The 12891-nt window shown below is 46.0% G+C and overlaps 1 pseudogene; it reads right to left on the reverse strand.

Annotated features, from left to right (window-relative positions):
- Nucleotides 1-10493: 10493 nt before the first annotated feature.
- LOC124664730 overlaps nt 10494-12891 on the reverse strand; it is a 19688-nt pseudogene continuing 17290 nt past the window's right edge.

Here is a 12891-nt window from a genome sequence, read left to right on the forward strand (position 1 = left end):
CATAAGAAGATAAAACAAGAGTAACTTCAAAATTTTAAGCATATAGAGAGGTGTTTTAGCACCATGCAAATTTCTACAACCATATTTTCCTCTCTCATAATAATTTTCAGTAGCTTCATGAACAAACTCAATAATATAACTATCACATATAGCATGCTTTTCATGATCCATAAACACATAATTTTTATCAAGCTCAAAAATAGTGCGATTAAAACTTTCAAACACACTTTTATCAATAATATAACAAGATGGTTGATCAATCTCAAGAGATATGGGACTCATAGATAATGTCAAGACCTCTCCAATCCCATTTTTATTAGTAGTACAATTAATATTATCAAGTAACATAGGACCATCATCAAGAGCTTTATCATAAACATTTGCTATGCAAAATTCTTTAGTACCATGCATTTTGACATCAGGCACAAACAAAGCATTATCATAAGATTTATCAAAGTAGCATGGATTATCATAAATAACAGTAGCATAATTATTCTCACAAGTTTTACTCATAGGGAATATTTCAAGAGAATCCACAGGAACATAACATTCAACCTCTTTCGGTAAGCATGGAGGACAATCAAATAGTGTAAGAGATAAAGAGTTACTCTCATTAGAAGGTTGGCATGGGTAGCTAATCCATTCTTCCTCCTTTTGTTCATCACTCTCCTCTTCTTTTTCATCCAATGAGCTTTCAGTGTTCATCAATTTCCTCCTCTTTTTCATCCAATGAGCTTTCGGGTTCATCAATTTCTTCTTCCACAGGTCCCCGCAAATTGTGAGTGCATTCTTGTGCATTAATGAGTCTCTCTTTATAATCAATGATATAAGGATTATCGAGTGTAACTTTCATTGCAAAAATTAAGGATAGAAGAGACATAATCTTTAAGGTCCTTACAAACAACACAAGTTTCATAATTTTTAACCATGAAGGATTCTATCTCAGAGGCTCCCATAAATATGACAAATTGTTCTACCTCTTCAAACCCAAAATGAATATAGCTATTCCAATTATAGTTCTTAATTAAAACTTCCTCACTAAAGCCACATTGAAATTTAAGATGTTTAGTATCCTGTTGAGAGCAACAGTTTATATCATGGCGTTTAAGCAAGATTTTAGCAATTGTTTTCAGTTTTTCTATCACAGCACTCATCACTTCTCCCGCTCTTGATTCTCTATAATTATTATAATATTCTATAAGCTCCAAGTAGGTTATGGGTTCTCCCATAACAGCAGTTTTTAATTTTTAGGTTTTTCAAATTTTTATGGATTTTTGGGTATATGAGAAAAGTAAAACAAGACAAAAAGAAACTAGACAAAAGTAAACTAAAAAAAATAAAACAAGACAGAAATAAACTAAGCACAAATAAACTAGGCAAAAGTAAACTAAGCAAAACAAAGTAAAACAAAATAAAAACAGAGAGAGAGGTAGAGTGTACTCCCCAGGTGAACTTCTGAGTAGAGCTATGCCTCTCCGGCAACGGCGCCAGAAAACAGTCTTGATAACCCACAAGTATAGGGGATCGCAGCAGTCTTCGCGGGTAGTAAAACCCAAATTTATTGATTCGACACAAGGGGAGGTAAAGAATACTTATAAGCCTTAACAACTGAGTTGTCAATTCAGCTGCACCTGGAAAAGCACTAATAACAGGGGTGATTTGAAAGCAGCAGTAATATGAGAGCAGTAGTAATAGTAACACAGCAGCAGTAATAGTAATATGAGAGCAATGGCACCAGAGAATAGTTGATACTACTTCCAATGACATGTAGAACGAGTATATAATGATGAAAGATGGACCGGGGTTCCCAGCTATCTACACTAGTGGAAACTCTCCAATAACAAGTGTTGGGTGAACAAATTACAGTCGGGCAATTGATAGGATTGAAATAGCATTAAGACAGAACATCAAGATCATTAATCATGTAGGCATGTTTTCCAATTATAGTCGTACGTGCTCGCAATGAGAAACTTGCACAACATCTTTTGTCCTACCAGCCGTGGCAGCCGGGTCTCAAGGGAATCTACTGGATATTAAGGTACTCCTTTTAATAGAGTACCGGAGCAAAGCATTAACACTCCGTGAAAACATGTGATCCTCATATCTAAGCCTTTCCCTCCAGTTGTCCCAATTTCTGTCACTTTGGGGCCTTTGGTTCCGGACATAGACATGTGCATACAACTTGTAGATACAATCTAAGCAATAAGTATAGAGCTCAAATCTAAGATCATGCCACTCGGGCCCTAGTGACAAGCATTAAACACAACAAGATTGCAGCAACAAAAACTTCATAAACTTTGTAGATAGACAATCATAACGTAACAATCCATCGGATCCCGACAAACACAACACCGATTACATCAGATGAATCTCAATCATGTAAGGCAGCTCATGAGATCATTGTATTGAAGTACATGGGGGGAGAATACCAACTAGCTACAGCTAGAACCCGTAGTCCATGGGGGAACTACTCACGGAGCATGATGGAGGCGATGGCGTTGATGGAGATGGCTTCCGGGGGCACTTCCCCGTCCCGGCAGGGTGCCGAAACAGAGACTTCTGTCCCCCGAATTGGAGTTTCGCGATGGTGGCGGCGCCCCTGGAGTCTTTCTGGAGTTTCGTCAATTGGTGTCGCGTTTTTAGGTCGGAACGGCTTAAATAAGCGAAGAGGCGGAGTCGGAGGGGCGACAGGGTGGCCCCACACCAGGCCGGCGCGGCTAGGGTGTAGGCCGCGCGGCCCACCTGTGTGGTGGCCCCCTGGCTCTCCTCCGACTCTCCTTCGGTGTTCTGGATGCTTCCGGAAAAAATAGGATGTTTGGCGTTGATTTCGTCCAATTCCGAAAATATTGCCCGAACAGCCTTTCTGGAACCAAAAACAGCAGAAAACAGGAACTGGCACTGTGGCATCTTGTTAATAGGTTAGTTCCGGAAAATGCATAAAAACATTATAAAGTGCAAGCAAAACATTTAAGTATTGTCATAAAACAAGCATGGAACATCAGAAATTATGGATACGTTGGAGACGTATCAGTCGCCGACGACCGATGCGAGGAGGCCGGCGCTGTCGGCAAGCGCCAGCAGGCCACCATCATCGCACATGAGGCCAGTGTTGATGCTTGCTTGAGTTTTTCCTATCTACCCCATTAGTTGGCTTTTATCTCTTGGTTTTTCTGGGTGAAGCTACTTGTGTTCTCTTTCGCATGTGAACTATCCTATCTAAGACTAACTCTGCTCGCATGCGCTTTAGATATTGGCCTTCAAATCTGGTAGCTATGAACTGCGAATTTGGCAGTTGTAAACTGTGAATTTGGTAGCTATAAATCGCTAATTTGGCAGCTGTGAACTGTGAATTTGGCAGCTATGAATTGCTAATTTGGCAATTTGGCAGCTTTGAACTGCGAATTTCGTAGCTACGCATTGCGAATTTGGCAGCTAGCCAACCTATGAACTACGAATTTGGCTGCTAGAAATTGTGATTTTAGCAGCTGTCTAGTGTAACCTGGCAGTTGCATAGTAGAATCTGGTAATGGACAATTTTCATATTCTTATGATAGAAATTTATATCCTGAAAGTATAACTTTCTTTTTGTCCTGAGCTAATTTTTACTTAATCCAATGGAGACTCCATCGGCGTGGATTGCCACAGGAAAAGGAAAAAAACGCAAAAACAAATCATTAGAGTAGTGGTGCACAACTGCACATCACTGTAGAACTGAAGCAAAATACTGTGACCAACTGTGGTAGCAGATTGCTTTTTGTACTTTTATATGTGAACGACGTGGTGCTCTGACTTTTATGTAAAGTGTTGCTGGAATTTCCGTCCAAAGCGTGTCCGCATGGCTCAAAAGGTTGCCAGGCTGGCGCCGCACGCATGGACTTATATGCGGCGCCGCCGGGTAGCGTGGGAAAATCTATAGAGAGGCGCCGCATCACCGAGGATCCCGTGCGGCGGACAAAAAAACATTGCTCCCTTAAGGGACCGAGTACATCGCCGCACCGCTCTCTGTTCCGTTCGGCGCGCCATGTTCGGAAGAAAAACGCTTCACGTCTGCCACTAATGACATGTCCTCTCTTAACCCGCACACCTTTATCCCCTCGTTATGGTGACTCTCTCTCAGCCACACAAAATCACTATCTATCTCTCCTGTAAACGAACAATGTCGTTGTCCATCTCTCCTCAAAATCACCTCGGGAAGTTGTGGTGGGAGAGTTGAGGAGCTCCGCGCCGGGGGATTCGAGATGTGTCATGCCGGAGTGGCGCGAGAGGAGGGGGCTCCCTCCACCGGGCACACATCATAGGAGGCCGCCTCTGCCTAGCACGGATCGGAAGGCTGCCGCCGCGCGAGCACACATCAACGGGAGAGGCCGCCGACGTCGTCGAGCATGCACCAGTGAACCCCTCCGCCGCCGACAAGTGCACGGGAACATGCGCGCGAAGGGGAGGCGTTCTTCTCCTAGGAGAGGCCATTGATGAGCACGCAGCTGGTGGTCGCCGACGACCGGTGCGAGGAGGCCGGCGCTGCCAGCATGCGCCAGCAGGCCACCATCGTCGCACATGAGGACAGTGTTGATGCTTGCTTGAGTTTTTCCTATCTACCCCATTAGTTGGCTTTTATCTCTTGGTTTTTCTGGGTGAAGCTACTTGTGTTCTCTTTCGCATGTGAACTATCATATCTAAGACTAACTCTGCGACTAACTCTGCTCGCATGCGCTTTAGATATTGGCTTTCGAATCTGGCAGCTATGAACTGCGAATTTGGTAGTTGTAAACTGTGAATTTGGTAGCTATAAATTGCTAATTTGGCAGCTGTGAACTGTGAATTTGGCAGCTATGAATTGCTAATTTGGCAGCTGTGAACTGTGAATTTGGCAGCTATGAATTGCTAATTTGGCAGCTGTGAACTGTGAATTTGACAGCTATGAATTGCTAATTTGGCAGCTTTGAACTGTGAATTTTGTAGCTACGCATTGCGAATTTGGCAGCTAGCCAACCTATGAACTACGAATTTGGCTGCTAGAAATTGTGAATTTAGCAGCTCTCTAGTGTAACCTGGCAGTTGCATAGTAGAATCTGGCAATGGACAATTTTCATATTCTTATGATAGAAATTTATATCCTACTGTTGAAAGTATAACTTTCTTTTTGTCCTGAGCTAATTTTTACTTAATCCAATGAAGACTCCATCGGCGTGGATTGCCACAGTAAAAGGAAAAAAAAAAGCAAAAACAAATCATTAGAGTAGTGGTGCACAACTGCACATCACTGTAGAACTGACGCAAAATACTGTGGCCAACTGTGGTAGCAGATTGCTTTTTGTACTTTTATATGTGAATGATGTGGTGCTCTTAAAAAATATGTGAACGATGTGGTGCTCTGATTTTTATGTAAAGTGTTGCTGGAATTTCCGTCCAAAGCGTGTCCGCATGGCTCAAAAGGTTGCCAGTTGGCGCCGCACAAATGGACATATATGCGGCGCCGCCGGGTAGCACAATCCTTCTTTCTTTTCAGATTGAGTTCACGTCCTAGCTAGTTCACGGTCATGGTAAAAGCCAATAACGGAACAATCTTTGATGGTATTTCCCTAATCTCAAAACTTTCAGTGGTATTTTTTGTGAAGTCTGGATCTTTTAATGGTACAGAAGTAATTTTCCCCAGTTTACGTGTTCTAGGAGGATGAGGCTACTAGGAGTTTGCGTGCCACGTGATGGATTATGGCTGGTTCGATGATGGACTATTCTTTGGAGCAGTAGTAGCGTTCCGTCGTGAATTCGTGTGCACGCCAAATCTCTGTCCGGTAAAACAAAAACCCTTTCTTCCTCGCAGCCCACTCCTGCCGCCCGAACCGACGAGAGTTCTCACGAATCGATTCTACGGTCTATACTGCTTGATTCATAGCCTCTCTTTTTTCTTCACAATCCATCAGCGTTCAGCGCAAGAGGATGGATCGCTTTTGTGACGTCATAGTGGAGGAGATCCTGCGCTGCCTGCCGGCCAAGTACGTTCACCGCGTCCGCGCCGCCGCCCGCCGCTACAACCTCATCGTCCTCAGCCCCGGATTCCGCGCTCGCTACTGGGAATCGCACTCCCCTTACCTCTCCGGCCTCTTTCTCCAGTCCAATCGCCCCTGGCGGCAGCACTCTCGTTTCCTCGCCGGCCCCAGCGGCCACCCGTCCGCGACGGAGTCCGTGTTCAACTCAGACCTCACCTTCTTGCCTCGGCTGCCCCCCGGACCTGCGGCTAGGGACAAGGAGATCTTCATCGTACACGCGACGGCTGGCCTGCTGCTGTGCTCCAGGGGCGAATACAAGCCAATGCAATACTATGTCTGCAACCCCGTGTCCTTGCAGTGGGTTGCTCTCCCGGAGCTGCCGCGGCCTCCGACACACCTGTATGGACTTCTGTCGGTCACAAGTAACAATGGAGATGGTAGCAGCATCAAGTGCTTTCAAGTGGTCCTTTTTAACCACGCTTCCCGCTAGAATAAGACAGGTGGTGGATGCCTGGATCTCATGGTGTTCTCCTCGGCCACCGGGCGGTGGGAGGAAAGTGCATCCAGCATCCAACGGCTATTGATGTCGAAACACACGTACCACCCTTCCTCGGCCAGAGTGGCACCGCATACTGGATCGGGTACCGGCCCAAGGACAAGCTCATCGCATACAACTGTCTCCACCACACTGTCCAAGTCCTTCCTCTACCTGGCCGTGTCCATGATAAGGCTACCTCGCTGAACCGGTGCATAGGCGAGCGCCAAGGCGGGGGTCTTCGGTATGCGCACTTCGACTGCTCAGTGTTCCAGGTGTGGGATCTGCAGACCGGTGGTGGTGGTGTAAGGGGCATCTGGTGGAAGCCGGTACACCAAGTTGATGTCATGGAACTAGCAGAACGGAACCCAGAAGCAACTGCTCTCGTTACTAAACCGGAATATTATCTTAAATACCGTGTCAATGCGACATCAGTGTCATCGCTCTTCTCGGTGCTTGGCTTCCACCCAACCGATGATATCATATTCTTGGATATTAATCGGAACGTGGGCGCATATTCCATTGAACATTGCACAATCACATATCAATGCCCCGGCAGGTACTTCCGCGACGGCGTGTTTCCATATGTGCATCATGCTCACCCAGTGGACATCCCAGAGATAAAGAGAGAATCACTGCGCTTCTGAATTAATCTTGTTCGGTTTAATGTTCACTTACTTCCATGCTCAATCGCAGTATCTGTGAATATTTCCTATGCTATTTGTAATCGGCTGTGACATTTGGCATTTACCTTTCATTTTCTGATGCACTTGAACTCAGCCTTATTGATATGCATAACCGTATTGTTGCACAATGATTTTACTAGTGTTAATACTCAAAACTTGATATCTTGCATGAGAGTACATCCATCGTTGAACAATCTCCTTCTCTTTTTTTTTTGAAAAGTGTTGTGTATTAATCAAGTAACATGGAAATGTTTACAATCATCCAAGGCCGCTTTCGACGCGCAGGTCGGCACCGCACCTTGTAGCACACCACCACACAACACGCTACGACTAAATTGGCATAAATTATGAGCCACTTTATTAGCAGATCTCTTAATGCTTGAAATAACTATCTGTCGCTCCGGAGGCCTCAACAGGTTGAATTCATTTGCAATCAAACACACTTCAGAGCGATTGCAGCTGACATCATTGAAAATGTTTGGTAGAGAGGCACAATCCGTTTCAATCACTATGTTTGAGATGGAGTATGCAATAGCCAACTTTAGCCCTTGTAAGCAAGCAATAGCTTCTCCCATCTCCGCAGTTTGGCAGTGGTTAATAACATCCCAGGCAGATGTTAAAATCACACCATTGTGGTCCCGCAGAACTGCTCACCATGCACCCCTTCTATCTTCAGTTAAAAAACTTGCATCGACGTTACATTTAACCCATCCATCAGGAGGCTTTTCCCAAGTTTGGTCCTTCCCTGTATCTTCTCTCCTTTTTCCTTTATCTTCACTTCTACCTTGATCAATCTTTGCCTTTCCTTTCCTATCAAATTTCATACTACCTTTTCCCAAGTTTTGCAAAGTAGTTAAATAATTCTGTAAAAAACTAATGGAATTTTGAACAGAGGCCTTACCGTCGCCGAAAATAATATTATTTCTATGATGCCAAGCCCTCCACCAGATGAACATAAGTTTGTCTCTCATATCCCGATTTAGCTTGTCAAGCAGCACTAGCACCCAATCCCTTCCAGTAAAAGCCAACTCCTTTTCATTTGGTAGGTTCCAAGGGTCAGCAAGTCCTTTTCCTTAAATCTCTAGCCCTGGTGCAATTCATTGTAGCATGATATCCAGCCTCCGCCTCCAATCCACATATTGTACAAGTTGGTAAAATATTAGGGATTCTCCTGCTCCTATTTGCCTGAACAGCTAAACTGTTAGTTGCCAAACGCCATGTAAAGATTTTTACTTTTGGTGGCACATTTGCTTTCCAGATTGTGTTCCAAAGGCTTCTATCTCCACTTAAATTGTCACTGGAGTTTGGCGGATTGTTTTCCCGGATATCCAGCGCCAAATTGTAGGCACTCCGGACAGTGAAAAGTCCATGCTTTTCGCGAGTCCAAGAAATGAAGTCTTCAGTTTCATGATTTGGCAACCTAATTTTAAGGATTTCATCTGCATCATGTGGCATGAAAATTCTTCTCACTGTCTCCTCTTTCCAAGAATGATCCTCTTGGTTTATTAGGTCTGCAACTTTCCTTATTCTTGAGTTGGTAATATTTGCTGTGATTTTCATGTCTCCTCTAGGAAGCCAGCTATCCCTCCATATTCTTATATTCCTTCCATTTCCAATGCGCCAAATCGCGCCTTTTTTCAGTAGCTTCAGGCCATGTACTATTCCTTGCCAGCAAGGCGATGGGTTCTTGATGAAAGCTGTGTCTGTTAACTCACCAAAGGGGTAATATTTTGCCTTTAACACCCTTGCGCGCAAACTATCAGGAAATGCAATGAGTCTCCAGGCCTGCTTTGCTAACAAGGCTTGGTTGAATAAGTGTAAATCTCGGAAGCCCATGCCGCCTTGACCCTTTCTTCTCGTGAGTTTGTCCCAGCTCATCCGGTGTATCTTTTTTCTTTCATTTTTGTCTCCCCACCAAAAATCTCTTGTCATCTTCATGAGCTCCTCGCATAAGCCTTCTGAAAATTTGAAAACACTAATTGGATATGTTGACATGGATTGGACCACAGATTTTATCAAGATTTCCTTCGCCCCACTAGATAAATATTTTTCAGTATAGTGGAGAGTTTCTTTTTTATTTTCTCCTTGACCAGCTTAAACTTTCCATCTTTCATGCGGCCATCATGGAGTGGGAGCCCAAGAAATTTTTCATCAAACCCAACTGTTTGAATATTTAAGATGGATGCCATTTCCTGCCCTTCTGCAACTGTACATTTATTTCCCAGCAGTAAATAGCATTTCTCAGGCTAAGAAGTTGCCCAGTGGCTTTTTCATAATTATTTAAAACTGCCTCCACTTTGTTTGCTTGATCTACATTTTCCTCGAAAAAAAGGAGGCTGTCATCCGCAAATAGCAGATGAGAAATTCCCGGGCTTCGTTGACAGACTTTCAGTTCTCTTATCTGCCCCTTGTCAATCTCCGTTTGGAGAAGTCTAGATAACCCATCAGCCACAAAGAGGAAAAGATAAGGAGATAAGGGGTCCCCCTGTCGAAGACCCCTAGTTGGTGTGAATTTTTCCAGAATCTTCCCATTGAAACGAACCGAGTAAGAGACAGTTTTGACGCAAGTCATTACCCAGCTGATCCACTGTGTTGAGAAGCCCAGCCTTTCTAGGATTCCTTCCAAATACTTCCAGTCCACCCTATCATAGGCCTTTGCAAGGTCCAGTTTGTATCCACAATATTTTCCTTTTCTATCTCCACTTTTCTGGTATAACTTTCATGGTATATTCTCTTTTTTTAGGGGGTGTACTCTCTTGTTTAAACTAGCTTGTGACTAACACAAGGGTGCATTGTCAACTTGAATCCTGTGCTGCAGATTGTCCAGATTATGGAGCTCAGTAAGCATATATCAGGGTTATCCTAGCGACAAGCTCATAGCTTTCTGCATCTTAGCTAGGACGGACGATGAGCATGGTATATCAGGTTGCTTTACTCCTACATCTTCCAATTCATTGGTGTAGCTAAATAGCATTGCTTCCAACAGTCTATTTTCTTGTTTTAACGAGAATAATTCATATGGATTTCAGAAATGAGGGGGTTTCATGGGCATGCCAAGAAGGCGACTTCCAACCAATTGATGTTAGCACTTTAGACCTGGTAATGAGGTTAATCCCTCTGTTATATTTTCGCAGAACCTCTTCCTGCTTGTCTTAGGTTTAGCCAGCCCAAGTCAACTATATTAGTTGTTCGTTACCTCTCCATGGTTGAGACATGAGTAGGCAAATGTTTATTATTTAAGTACAAACAAAATCATCGGAAAAGAATAATACATGGGGGAAAATATCATCTAGGGTAGCTAGCCGATAACAAGTTTTCCTGTTCCAAACTGTATTGTCTGCTTCCTTCCGTAGTAACTCCTTCAGTTGAAATGTTTCGATCCGAAGTTTGATTCTCGTTGCCTCTTCTTGATGCAGTATCACATGGAGCATGCCTCTGGATAGCTCTCAAGTTTTGGAGTGTCATCTCCACTTCCCTCATCGTAGGCCTCTCTTCTCCCTTCAATTTAGTGCACCTCGCCGCTAGTGCTGCTACTTCACGGGCTTCTCCATGATCCTCTTCTATGACTTGAGAATATATTATTTCACTCAAGTTACCTTCTGGGAGTAGTGTGACGAAAAGTGAAACAAGACCAATGCCATCGTCAGAGCAATAGACACATGGTTTCTTTCTGGTAAGCAACTCTATAAGAAGAACACCAAAACTGAATACATCACTCATGTCAGTCAGACGACCACTATAATAGTACATGGGATCTAAATAGCCAATTGTTCCTTGCACGTCCGTAGTCACTCCGGTTTGATCAATCGGGATATACCTTGAAGCTCCGAAGTCTGATACCTTTGCTGTTAAATTTTCATCAAGGAGTATGTTGGATGATTTAATATCTCTATGACAAATTGGTACATAAGCAGCTGAATGGAGGTAGGAAAGAGCTACAGCAACTTCAAGTGCAATCCTCACTCGATCATCCCATGGTAGTGATATCAATCCTTCACGATGGATTGCACAAGGTGTCTATAGTCGAATGCTACAGGATACACACGCGTCGGTTCAAATCGATTGCTGCTTCGGCGACCATGTCCGCGACGGGGGAAAGCTCGCCGCCGCCGCCGCCTTGATCTCCCACCTCCGTCCAGCTCCGCCTTCGCCGCGACAAGATCCAGTATCCTTTCGGCGCCCTCTCTCCTTCCATCCCGAGGTCCGCCGCAGCTGTTGTAGGCTCGCAGCGGACGCCCCTGTTCCGTCGTGCAGTCTCGCAGGCTCCTTCGCGCGCCGGCCCTCGTCCTGGCTGCTGCCTCCGCAGCACCTCGGCGCGCTCAGCCGGATACAGCTTCGATGTGCGCTCCTGGCAGCAGGGGCAGTTCCGCTCGTCCCCAGGCACCTTCCGCGGCAGTCGTTCTGCCGCAGACCGCCGAAACTCCCCCAGCTCCTCTCCCTCCGACGGCCCCTCCACGATCGTCGAGGCTGCCCCCGGCAGGGAGGTTCCGGAAGGAAAACGCTGGCGCAATGGTCACGCAGCTCACGCCCCCGGCCGGCCCCATGCCTGCGACGGCGACCGCCTCTGGCCCGATGCTTGGCACCCCTGCAGGGCTCGCGGGTGCTGTCTCCGGCTTGTCGCCGCAATCGGTATTGATGCCTGCAGGGTCTTCCCTGGCTCCGACAGGCTGTTGCCCCCCGTCTGCTGGTTGTGCTGCATCTTCTTGTCGGCTGCGTGATGCCAACCTGTTGTGGGTTGGCTCTTTGAGCTCAGACGATGATGATGACGAGGTGCTGGCGCCGCAGACTCCGTTGGCTGTTGCCCCTGGCCCTGATTCCAGCGCCGTTCGAGTTTCCAACATTGTTGGCTCGTCCCAAGCTAGTGGCGGGACAGTGGAGGGGCGCATGGAGCTGGTGGCTGCAATGTCTTGCAGTGTTGCTGTTAACGACGAGGTCGAGGGTAATGCGATGAAGACTTGTGCTGCACCTTTTGCTGTTGAAGATGGTGAAGGCTGGGTGCAAGTGGGTCGGGGCGGCCGCCCTGGCCGTGAGCCAACACCTTTGCTTCGAGGAGAAGGTCTTGAGTGTAGTCTCGCCTTCAAGCGTTGGGCTCGTGGAAGATGTTTCAGGTGCCTCGAGCGTGACCACCAGGTCAGCACATGTCGTGGGCCCTTTAGATGCATCCGTTGTCGTCGTCCTGGTCACCGGGAGCGTTTCTGTCGTGCTCGATTTCCCGCCACTATGGGTGAAGAAGTGGTCACTTGTGTGCAATCTCCGGTCGCTTCTGCTCCTTGCCTGCGGAGCCACTCTCCGTCTGCTCAGCCTCGCCGTCCTTCATCGCCTCGGAGTTGGGTTGAGGTCGTGGACCACTCAGCGGTGGCGCCAAGTGTAGGATAACGTTGCATAGAAAACAAAAAAATTTCCTACCGCGAACACGCAATCCAAGCCAAGATGCAATCTAGAAGACGGTAGCAACGAGGGGGTATCGAGTCTCACCCTTGAAGAGATTCCAAAGCCTACAAGATGAGGCTCTTGTTGCTGCGGTAGACGTTCACTTGCCGCTTGCAAAGCGCGTAGAAGATCTTGATCACGATCGGTTCCGGCGCCACGAACGGGCAGCACCTCCGTACTCGGTCACACGTTCGGTTGTTGATGAAGACGACGTCCACCTCCCCGTTCCAGCGGGCAGCGGAAGTAGTAGCTC

The sequence above is a fragment of the Lolium rigidum genome, chromosome 6 (genome assembly GCF_022539505.1).
Source record: "Lolium rigidum isolate FL_2022 chromosome 6, APGP_CSIRO_Lrig_0.1, whole genome shotgun sequence".
Lineage (NCBI taxonomy): Eukaryota > Viridiplantae > Streptophyta > Magnoliopsida > Poales > Poaceae > Lolium > Lolium rigidum.